This window comes from Garra rufa, chromosome 11 (assembly GCF_049309525.1).
Source record: "Garra rufa chromosome 11, GarRuf1.0, whole genome shotgun sequence".
NCBI lineage: Eukaryota > Metazoa > Chordata > Actinopteri > Cypriniformes > Cyprinidae > Garra > Garra rufa.
This window is the reverse complement of record NC_133371.1, coordinates 16,266,610-16,278,243: the sequence shown is the minus strand read 5'-3', so window position 1 is coordinate 16,278,243 and position 11,634 is coordinate 16,266,610.

The window sequence follows — 11,634 nt, the reverse complement described above, 5'->3', positions numbered from 1 at the left end:
GTGAACGACAATTATGCCAATAAAGTTTTGACTTTATGATTGTATTAATGCCCGTGTGTGACCATACGATTTACAAATGGAACGTGAATGATTCACTCTACAATGAAACACTATAAAGGTTATAATTAGACTAAAATATATATATATATATTTATATTTATATTTATATATATATATATATTTAAAATCCCAGCCATATAGCATAATCAAAGCTTTAATGGCATGTCAGAATTTATCATTTAGATTCGGAATGTTAAGAGATCGAAATTAAGGGGGACATAATGAATATAAACGAATAATAAATTTATTACAGAAAAAAAGAGGATCAATTAATGGATAAGACTTTAGGATGCATAAAATGTTTCTTGCAGGGCTATTTAATTTGAAGTACTTATATGTAATATTTATTCTTGATAAACTTTTGAATGCTGTCTACATCGCGCACAGACATTCACATATACAGCATTGCCTATTGTTAATATATAACTTAATATTGCATTAATTTCTATAACAATTAATATAATCATTTCTTAACTCAAAATAAAAAATATTAACAAACATATCTCTGATAATCCTGGGTTATGGTCACGCAGGTTTGTTTATGCATTAAACATAAGGATGTCGTTACCTCGACAAAATGATCTTGTGGCCACGACATAATATGACGTTCCCAGGAATTAATATCTCGTGGCAATGACAAAAAGTAATATGACGTTCCTATGAATTCATTTGTGTGGCCACGACAAACATAAGTGAACCGAAGGTGTCCCCTCCAGGTTACCATACCTTTTAGTTTGCAGCAATGTTTTCAGCCTGCTCCAGTCCAGTGCTTTACATGACTGCCCCCTACTGATGTCTTTCCTATGTCATTGTATTTTCCGTGTTCCCTTGGAATACACCGGCGTCACGCGAGACCACTTTACTTCCCGCGCGCATTTTAAATGGCCAGATCTGTACACACACACACACACACACACACACACACACACACACACTAATACACACTTTCCTATGATTTAAGGGGACCTTGCTCACACACTAATACACACTAGAGAAAAACATTTATTTCATACTGAGGTTCACCCCTAGGTTCTATTGATTTACTTCAATGATGGATTCGAATTTTGTGAATTTTTAATTGTAGCAGATGCAGACAAACACCTGTGGGTGTTTCTCCTGTCCTGTGGGTGTCGCTGTTTCCCTTCTTCCTGTTTGCCTTGCTGTAGAGTGGTCTGTGTTTGTTGCTCCCTGCAGCTTCGTTTTTCTGTTGGATTCTCTATCTTATTGTTAATTCTGCCGTTTTAAATTGATAGATATAGCTTAACTTAATTTCTGATCTTATCCATCAAACTAATCTGACTAATTTGATCGTTCACCTTATTCTATAATCACAAGTGCAGCACGTTAGCATTCCATTAGCCAGTTAACTTGCCACTCGCACTCTGTTCACACTTTTAACTCTTGTTTACTATCTTTAGCATTGCGTTAGCCGGTTAGCTTGTCATCTGCGTTCCATTCACGTTTTTTTCTCTCGTGTTTAATATCGTTAGTACTCCTTTAGCCAGTTCCGTTCCGTTTTTTCAGGAATTCAAACAACAACAGTGGTAAGTTGGAATCATTCCACAATCACGGTGAGTAATGGCTTCTTCTCCTACAATTGTTGTCTGCACTGCTTGCCACATGTATAGCTTATCTATCTCAGCAGTGAGCCTTATACATGTGATAAATGCAGGAATATAGTCAGGCTGACAGAGAAGATTTCAGAACTAGAATCACGCATCCAAACTTTAATAGAGGATAGTAAGAATGTGAGGGCCTTAGATACAGTTTTGGATGCGACTAGCTGTACAATGTTCGATTCCGGTAACAACGCTCGTGCAGCAGGGCAACTGGGTGACTGTGAGACGGCATAGTCGCGGGTCAAAACACCGCTCTTCCGTTCCGATCAGAACATCAAACAGGTTCTCCCCACTCAGTGAAGCACCCACTGAGAAACCTGATGAAAGTGCTCTAGTAGTTGGCGATTCTATTGTACGGAACGTGAAAATAGAGACTCCATCCTCCATAGTCCAGTGTTTACCGGGAGCCAGAGCGCCTGACATCTTGGCAAATTTAAAAATGCTGGCTAATGCTAAACGTAAATTCAGTAAGATTGTTATTCACGTCGGCACTAATGATGTTCGACTTCGCCAGTCGGAGATTACTAAAAATAATGTTAAAGAGGTGTGTGAACTTGCAAGTACGATGTCAGACACTGTAATATGCTCTGGTCCCCTCCCTGCTTACCGTGGTGACGAGATACATAGTAGATTGTCATCATTAAACGGCTGGATGTCAAAGTGGTGCCCGCGAAATAACATAGGTTTCATAGACAATTGGACGAGTTTCTGGGGCAGACCTGACCTGTTGAAAAGAGATGGTCTTCATCCATCCGGATGTGGAGCATCTCTCCTATCTGAAAATATGGCACATAGTCTTAGCGTTTGCACTTGACTAACTGGTGCCCAGGTCAGGAAGTAGACAGACTGGCTCAACCGACCGTCTGCTAGCCGCCTCACATCACAGAAATCAGTTAATTCTCAGCACATAAAGACCCTTTCACCTAGATATCACACTATAGAGACTGTGTCTGTTCCCCGAGCAAGAAAATACAAAAAATGCCTGAATCAAATCAAGACTAACAATTTAATTGATGTTCAGCAAATAAAAAATATATATAATACAGAGAAACAATTGATAAAGCTTGGCTTATTGAATATCAGGTCCCTTTCTACGAAAGCACTTTTTGTAAATGATATGATCACTGATCATAAGCTAGATGTGCTCTGTTTGACAGAAACCTGGCTAAAACCAGACGATTACATTATTTTAAACGAGTCCACCCCCCAAGATTACTGTTATAAACATGAACTGCGTCTAAAAGGTAAAGGGGGAGGTGTTTCTACTATTTATAGCAATATTCTCAATGTCTCTCAGAGAAAGGGCTTCAAATATAACTCGTTTGAAGTAAAGGTGCTTCATATAGCTGTAAGATAATTAGCTCAAATTTATAATGATTCAAATAAGGAATTGAATCAAAAGATTCGGAACTTGATTAACTTGTATCAGAATTAATATATTTAAGCTTCTTAACCATTTGTCCAGCAAAGTGGTTAATTCAGGATACTTTATTAACTCTGTTTGTCTTATAAGTTTATATTATAAGTTTATATTACGCTCATTGTCAGGAGCATAAATAAACCAAAATTATTACTTTTGTGAACATAAAATTCAAGACACTTCTTTTAATGAAACAATGATTTATTGAACTACCCTAGGACACAAAAACTAAACTACTAAGACACAAACACACACACACACACACACACACACACACACACACACACACACACACACACACAGACACACACACAGACACACACACATTCACACGCACACTCATACAGTTTCAGAGATGGGAAATTACTGAACTGAAGAGAACCCCAAATGTTCTAGTATCTGCTACTAGTTCTTAAATCGCAACCTTAGAAAAACACAAAAGCAGAGATCTAACTTAAATGATAATGATATCGCCTCTTGTGGCGAAAGGCGTGAGGTGAGAGCTGAGAGTGCTGAGTTCTCGGAGTTCGCTGAGTTCTGTTATGAACATGAAGCTTTTAAACGGGCCGCTAGGCACGTCCCAGGATGCTGGGATCCAATGGCATTGCTAAAGGGGCGGGTCACACACCCCCTTTCCCGTCCTGTAATTCCTTCTGGTACGTGACTTATTAGGATATGGATTTCTCTGCAATTTTTGTTATTAACTTCAATAAACTATTGCAATGCATAAAGTATACACAATATCATTTTCTCATTCATTCGTACGAGCTGCATTCATCATGATATTTCATCGCATATTAAACAGTGGTATATTGCTTGCATGCTAATACATTTGTCACTGCTAAAGGCATATAAATGCATAGATTAAACTCCAATGATCACATAAAACACATCAAGCATATAAAAGAAAACATGAAAACATATGATACTGTTGATAAGCTGATTGTTTCTTAAAGTGCCCCTATTATGCCATTTTGAAGGTAGTTAATATTGTTGTAATAGTCTCTTAAAACAGGTTTACATGTATGCAAGTTCAAAAAACACTTTAGTTTTCTCCAAAATTAGATTTATTTTTACCCCGTTTCTAAATGATTCGTAAACGACTTGTGTGAAGCAGTACGAAGAATCAGTCTCTCTAAACCCCTCCTTTCCGTGAGCCCTCACTGCTGTGATTGGTCAGATGGTGCAGTCCTTTTGGATTGGTCTACCGCTACAGCGCAAAACGAAACGCCCATTGGCATAACTGAATGACAGCTGTGGAGACCTGTTAATGCATAGAAAAGATAGCCTCGATTTTACCCTATCAATTCGAGCCGGAGTCTGACGATGAAACGGTTGAAGTGGCACATCGACAAGAAACTGTTTTGCAAGCACGACCGGAGCAGGACGTTTCTCAGTGGGTGTCATATGTTAACTGTGGACAGTGTTTGCAATTTGCTTTTGTAAGCGAACTGGGCACACCCATACGTTGTGAACTTCAACACTGTACAATCCATAACACTGCGTTAAGCCATCGTTTATCATTACTTAAACTAATAAGGCAGACAGACAGTCAAGCTGCATCAATCACAAGACTTTTTAGACTACATTGCACTCACAGCTGAACAACAGAACTACAGAAACGCAAGTTAGCTGGTTACCAAGACATGTGCGGGGTTGTTACACACCATAACGTACACAAAGACGTATTTTGAACGATCGCTAGAAAATACAATTATTAATCATACTTACAGGTAGAAGTTCAGAGGAGCAAGCCGGTCCAAATAAACTGGGCACTGATCCATTTTTTAAAACCAAGCGTTTGGTGAATCTCGCGTTGTAACGTTACTCCCCAAGATTAGAAAAGCAGTCATCAGTAAAATGACGCGAACACAAGATTGGCATTGGACTGCTGAGGTGTTGAAAAAATTAATGTTAACCACTGATAGTTTCATCTTTTGGAAGGGCATATAAAACAAATTCTCTCTCACAGGCTGTCACAGCGCAGGGCGTCTTCTTGACATGATGTAATCCACGTGAAAATGGTAGGCCTGCTGTTTGTGGGCGGGCAAGTTGTTCGCGAAATTGAACGTGGGCGGACATTACGCAAATGTGTAGCTCGTGACGTGTGGCCGTTACAGAAAAAAGATTCGAATTGCTGACGACTCGTTTAGGCGAATGTGAGCCGACTCTTTTTTTTGATAGACAAAAACTTTATTTATAGTGCACTGTCGGCGTCACAACTTTGCAGATAGTTTATGTTCACATACAGCTACATGACACACTACATGAAATATCATATTTGAAAAGGCATAATAGGGGCACTTTAAAGATTGTCTCTGCAGTGTACTCAATTGAGACACTGCGTTGGATTCGGAATGTCAGACGAGAGTGGGCCAGAAAGTCCAAAAAAAACATGTGAGTCACGCTGGATGCATCATGTGCCTTGCCAGCTTTATTTCAGAAGACTGGAGCTTTGTTCCTTAGGTGCTCTAAAACAAAGAGCGTTCTTTTCTCTCTGGATGCGTTCGTCGCGTTTTGCAAGAATTAGCTAATTCTGGTCAGGAGTTTAACCCGAGGTGACAATTTACCCTTCGCCTTTCACGAGTCTGTCAGCACAAACCACCCATTATCCTTCTGATTGGATTAACTTTTAGTGCTGCCGTGTTTCCTGGAGTGATAGCGCAAAGGCACATGAAGTTTGGGGTACACATCTTTGAAGTGTGATGACTTGTTCGGTATTCGCGCTTTGCGTAGCCGAAATCCTACATCATCCCCCTTTTGGCTGGCGATGTTCCTGGTGTGGACATCGGCAGACACTGGAACAAGAGGCAGAGAGAGAGAACAAGGCACACACAAGACACAAACAACATCTCCATCACTAGCTGAATTCTGGTGTAGGGATTTAGTTATTTGGCCTGGTACGGATAGAGACATTTGAAATGACGTAGTGGCGCATTGGTGAGGATTATTGTGAATTGGGTGGTTTTGATTGACCGGACGTATCGGGGGTTCAACGAGGCGGTGTAGATGTGTGCTCGATCAGGTGCTACGTCAGACAGTGCATGGGATCATATTCAAGGCGGGCTATCCATTGAGGAGTCTCTTTCTCGTAGAGCATGGGCCATGGGAGTAACTAGGCGTTGCGTTTAAGCGTAACCGTTTTGGTACGACCGCAAACAGTTTGTTCATGAACTTGATAATTTAGTTTGAAAGGGTGCGGGGATTATCAAGATCGGTGACGGTGCTAAATCGTGATTCAGCCTGGATTTTGCTTACATGTCGTTTTAAGGTGGCTAGGTTTGGAATGTTAACCAGAGTGTCTACAGCCGCAGCAGCCCCAACAGGGCGCCCAATAATCGTTTGGGACGCCGGTTGTACCCGCTTAATTCAGTCTGGGTTACAATCATTTTCTGTAATGAGCGCAGCATGTGGTTCACATCTGCCTGCGCGTGGGCAAGGACTTCCTGTGTCTGACGGGTGTCGGCCCAAGAGTTTTGGGGCTGAGAGGGTGTAGTGTGCTCTGAAAACATCATAGGGTCGAATCGGCCACACACCTTTAGAGGTAGATTTTGCGGTTAGTTATTGATAACCCTGATTACGCAGAGAAACAGGGCGGCATATCTTAACATCTTCCTGGGGATAGAAAATAAACAATGGGACAGTTAATCACGCGGATCATGGTTTGGCGGGGTCGCCTAATATGTTAACCGAGATTTCTGGCAAGGATTTGCAAATAATTTGGTGTACTGAGTCAATCCCATCTTCGGGGGCCTAGACTTAAAATAAAAGATAGGTAAGTTTTCTGATGAGGGCTAGAAGGAAGGGGCACATAGGGAAAGGGAGAGAAAGGAAAACACAAAGAGACACAATGACACTGAATGAGGTTAGACAGTAAGGACAAGTGTCACATGTGTGGAACAGCTCCTCTCTGCTGGACGGAATGTGTAGGTGATTTGTGTTGTGTTTGGGAGGGTAGCTGTGTGTTTCCCTAGAAGGATAGAAATCGTGTTAGTGTGAGGCATAGAAAGGAATTGTCGGTCTGTGTCAGTGGGTTTGGTCTTCCCCCTTTTGCCGTCGGTTGGAGCCCCAATGTCTCTTTATCTGATTTTGGTGAACTCATTGAAGAACTGGCTCACTGTACGCTTGCCTGATTCTGGTTCGGTGGGCAACAGGTGAGAGCTTGTGGGATTCCTTTCAGTGGGGTAACGACTTTTTTTGACAGGCGATAGGGAGTGTTCTGCCAAGGATGGCGAAACCGTAATACCACACTTTGTTTCCGACACTGAGTTCCTTGTGCGAAGGAGATGGCTAGCATGGGGCTTTACATCCAAATGTCTCTATATTTCCTGCATCATTTCTTTCAATTTTGAGTTGTGCTCGGTGGCTTGGGTTTCTTGGTTGAAGCTGGCAACACATCAGGCATCCTTCTATGTAATCTGCCACATCTTGTTGTATGCCAGGCCACTGTGCCACCTGTTTGAATGGGTTGTAGGTGGTTTTGGCGCCACAGTGCACTGCGCATGGTGCATCGTATGCGTACCTAAGCATCATCCCCCTTTGGCTCTGAGGGACTACAAGCTTTGGCGCAGTTAGGGGCTCAGAGACATATGTGAGGGCACCATATTGCAGATGCAGCATGTTCTTGATGGATTGGAGGGTGCGGAGGTCTGAAGACGTGGATTAGTCAAGTGTAGAACTCATAGGAGAGTAATGTTCGAAGATGTGAGCAGAAATGGGCAGGTCTGCTGATGTGGGAGGAGGAGGGGTTTTGCATGCCAATGTTATGTTGGTGGCGGGTAAGAGCTGTAGCCATCGGGATGGGTGGGAGGGCATGAAATGTATTGAATGTTTGTGATGGGCAAGGGTCGCTGTTGAGCCGGGCCACGCCTGCTTTCAGATTGCCCTGGTGATTGTCTGGGCAGTCATCGACTTACGCTGTGGGCATCAGTTTCATTGGGCCACAGTCCGGGACGTCCTTTGCAAAAGAGTCCCTGTACTCATGTAGAATTTATTTAAGTCTTTGGTGATCTGCTTTCTTGAGTCTGGTGTCCTTTGGTAGGCTTTGGTGTCTGTGCTTCGATGCTTTGAAAAGATTCAGATCGCCTAGGAGTTGAGGGACTGGAGTTTGAGATGAGATAGGTAGGAGTTCAGGACTGATTCGGTGTTCTTCGGAGGAGTGGCAGATGACCAGGACAGCACTTTCAGGTGATTGAGTGGTTATATCAGCAGGTGTTTGTTGGAAGCTTCTGTGATCTGATGTGTCATGTGTTCTGTCTCTTGTTTCTGTCAGTTTCTGTCTCTTGCTCTGGATGTTTAAAGAAGCTTTCTTGTCCATCTGAAGTTATGATAGTTACAGTGTTCTTGGGGTAAGGAAAAGAGGTGATGTTCTGTGTGGTTTGTTGGACCAGGTGGTCGTTGCCTTCTTGTCTGGCCGCTAGTCAGGCCGCTGTGGGTTTCTCTTTCTTTTCCCACTTCCGATCCTCCTCTTTGCGTTTGAAGAACTCTTGCATCATCATTTTCATCAGTTCTTGTGAATCAAAACACGGCAATGTCTTTTCTTCATGTGAAGATTCAGCTTGAGCTTGATCAGTGTGGGATCTTTGTAAGTTCTTTCGTCTGTTTGTCGGACTGTTTGCATTAGATTCCCACGAGCTATTTCCTGAGCTTCCTGATGAGGTTGGCTGGCTCCATGATCTCTCCCATCGATTCTCACGAGGTCTTGGATGGTACCAGGATTTTTCCCAGCAGCGTTCAGGTGAGCGTTGTCGTCCGCGTGGTCCATCCCAGCGGTCGTTTCTTTGTGTAGGTCGGGCGCCAAAGTGAAAGTCACGCTCTCTGTTGAACGAGGATGGTCTCCATTCTCTAGGAGGTGGCTTGAAGCTTTCTTCGTGTTGGGCGCCCTCTAGGGTCATTTCTTGACATTGTGATTTGAAATCAAGAACTGCAGTAGACTTGGTGCCCTTTTCTGATGCCATCTTTTGCTTGCTGTAGGCTTTGTGTGCCAGGTCTCGCAGCTGTTGAGACGTCATTGTTTGTGGGCATGCAAGGACTGACAAAGACAGACTTTACCTGCTGCGAACGACATCCAGCCTTGAAGTGCGGAGCTTCCTGGACCGACAGCCTTCTCACACAAAGAATGACTACCAATCGCTCCGCCAAGCCCTCATCAAAGAATTTGCAGTCCCAGAATCAGAGCAAGGACTGGTGGCTTGGTGGTGACTTACCGCAGGATAGAGATTTCTCAGAAAGAGAGTCTTGAAGTTCAGGTCTTGCTCCATGTCAGGTTCGTTGCGAGCTCCGAAGTATGGTTCTCTAAGCCGGCTGTAGTACGCCTGGGAGGGTTCATGACGACCCTGTATGGTCTCCAGGGCGGCCACCAGTCCTTGCTCTGATTCTGGGACTGCAAATTCTTTGATGAGGGCTTGGCGGAGCGATTGGTAGTCATTCTTTGTGTGAGAAGGCTGTCGGTCCAGGAAGCTCCGCACTTCAAGGCTGGATGTCGTTCGCAGCAGGTAAAGTCTGTCTTTGTCAGTAACGTTGGGTCTCATTTCTAAGTGAAAATCGACATCATTCAAGTAAGAGTGGACGTCTTGACCATCTGGCACACTCGGGGTGAATTTGCTGATGTTTCGGGCCAGCTTGTCAAGGTCTTTGTGGTCCATGCCATGTGATGGGTTATGGCTGGCCTTGGGAAGTTCTCGTAGCTTGGGTGTGAGGTAGGTTTCTTCAGAGGGAGCTGGTGAGGGTTTCAAAGTTGCTCCCTCCCCCTTTTGCTCACGTGACATTCCAGGAACAGGGGACCCGGGCCTGCTTAGCAGGGGTGAGCCCGTCGCATCCTGGTTGGCTCAGGGCGCAGTTCATAAGCATGTCTCAGTTCATTTTTGACACTGTCAAATTCCTCTTTTATGTCGTCCAGTTGTCAAGTGAGGTAACTTCTCTCAGTTCTTGCTTTGTTCAGATGCGTTTCGAGGGCTTTAATTCTGCTGTTTTTGTCTCTGAAGTCCAGCCTTGCCTTTTCCAGTAGCTGCTCGGCATACTGTAGCTTGTCGCTGAGGTCGGCGTGAGCTGACTTTGCTTGCTCCATTTCTTGTGTGTTGTTTGCTAGAGTTTCTTGTAGTCTAGCGATCTCCTCAGTTGCTCTGGGATCCGTCTCGTTGGACCCTTCCCGTTGATCTTGAGCCTCCAGCTCTAGCTGCTCGATGCGTCGCTGTGCGCATTTCAGCTCCTGCTGGAGATAGGCGGCTTGCCTGTCACTCACTTTGAGGGAGGCGATGAGGGTGTGACTCATGGAGCCAGTGATCTTGGCTAGCTCTTTGTGTCCGTAGCTCTGGCCTGGATCATGTTTCATGATGCCTGTTATTTTTTTTTTTTTTTTTTTATTTAACCTTTATTTAACCAGAAAGAGCTCTCTGAGATTAAAAATCTCTTTTACAGGAGTGTCCTGGCCAAAATGTGCAGCAGTACAATCAACAACATCACAGATAAACATCACACAAACAGACTAAAAACACTTAAAAACAGTTGCATATTGTTAAATCAACTTCCATTTGCCGGATAACTGATTTAAAATGATCTAGAGTCAGCAGATTTTCTAATTTTAATTTTGATTGGAGGAGATTCCAATCAAACGGTGCTGCATACATAAAAGACTTCTTACCTAGCTCAGTTCGGGTAAAAGGAACAGAAAGAGTGTAACAATTTTGCGAACGAAGAAAGTATTTCTTGATAATTTTCTGTTGCATAAAACAACAGAGATAGGAAGGCAACAACCCCAGGATGGCTTTGTAAATAATTAAGTACCAGTGCATTTTTCTTCTGGTAGATAGAGAAGGCCAACCTACTCTGTGATACAAAATGCAATGATGAGTTGAGGATTTACAGTCTGTTATGAACCTTAGAGCACCATGATAAACGGCATCTAAGGAAGAAAGAAGATAAGAAGGTGCAAACTGATATACAACATCACCGTAGTCAAGGACCGAGAGAAAAGTAGCAGAGACCAATTTCTTTTTTACATTGAAAGAGAAGCAAAACTTGTTCCTGAAATAAAACCCAAGCTTGATTTTCAGTTTATTCTTCAGTTGAGTGATATGAGAGCTAAAAGATAGGGCATCATCAACTATGATGCCTAGATATTTGTACTCTTTTACTAATTCAATCACTGTTCCTTGAAGGGTCTGAAGAGATACTAAATTATTTTCAAGTTTTTTCTTTGAGTTGGAAAATAACATATACTTGGTTTTATCAGTATTCAGAACAAGTTTTAAACTGTGAAGCCTTGACTGAATAATATTAAAGGCTGACTGAAGCTTAGACAAGGATTGCTGTCCAGAAGAAGCACTACTATACATGACACAATCATCAGCATAAAAATGAAAGTTGGTATCCTGAATATCATAATCAAGGCTATTTATATAAATGGTGAATAAAAGAGGCCCCAGCACCGATCCTTGAGGAACGCCTTTTAAAATCTCTAATGAGTCAGAATGTTTACCTTCGGCTTTATGTTGTTGTCCAGTTGGTCTTGTGTCTGGTGTTTGACAGCTTCGGCGG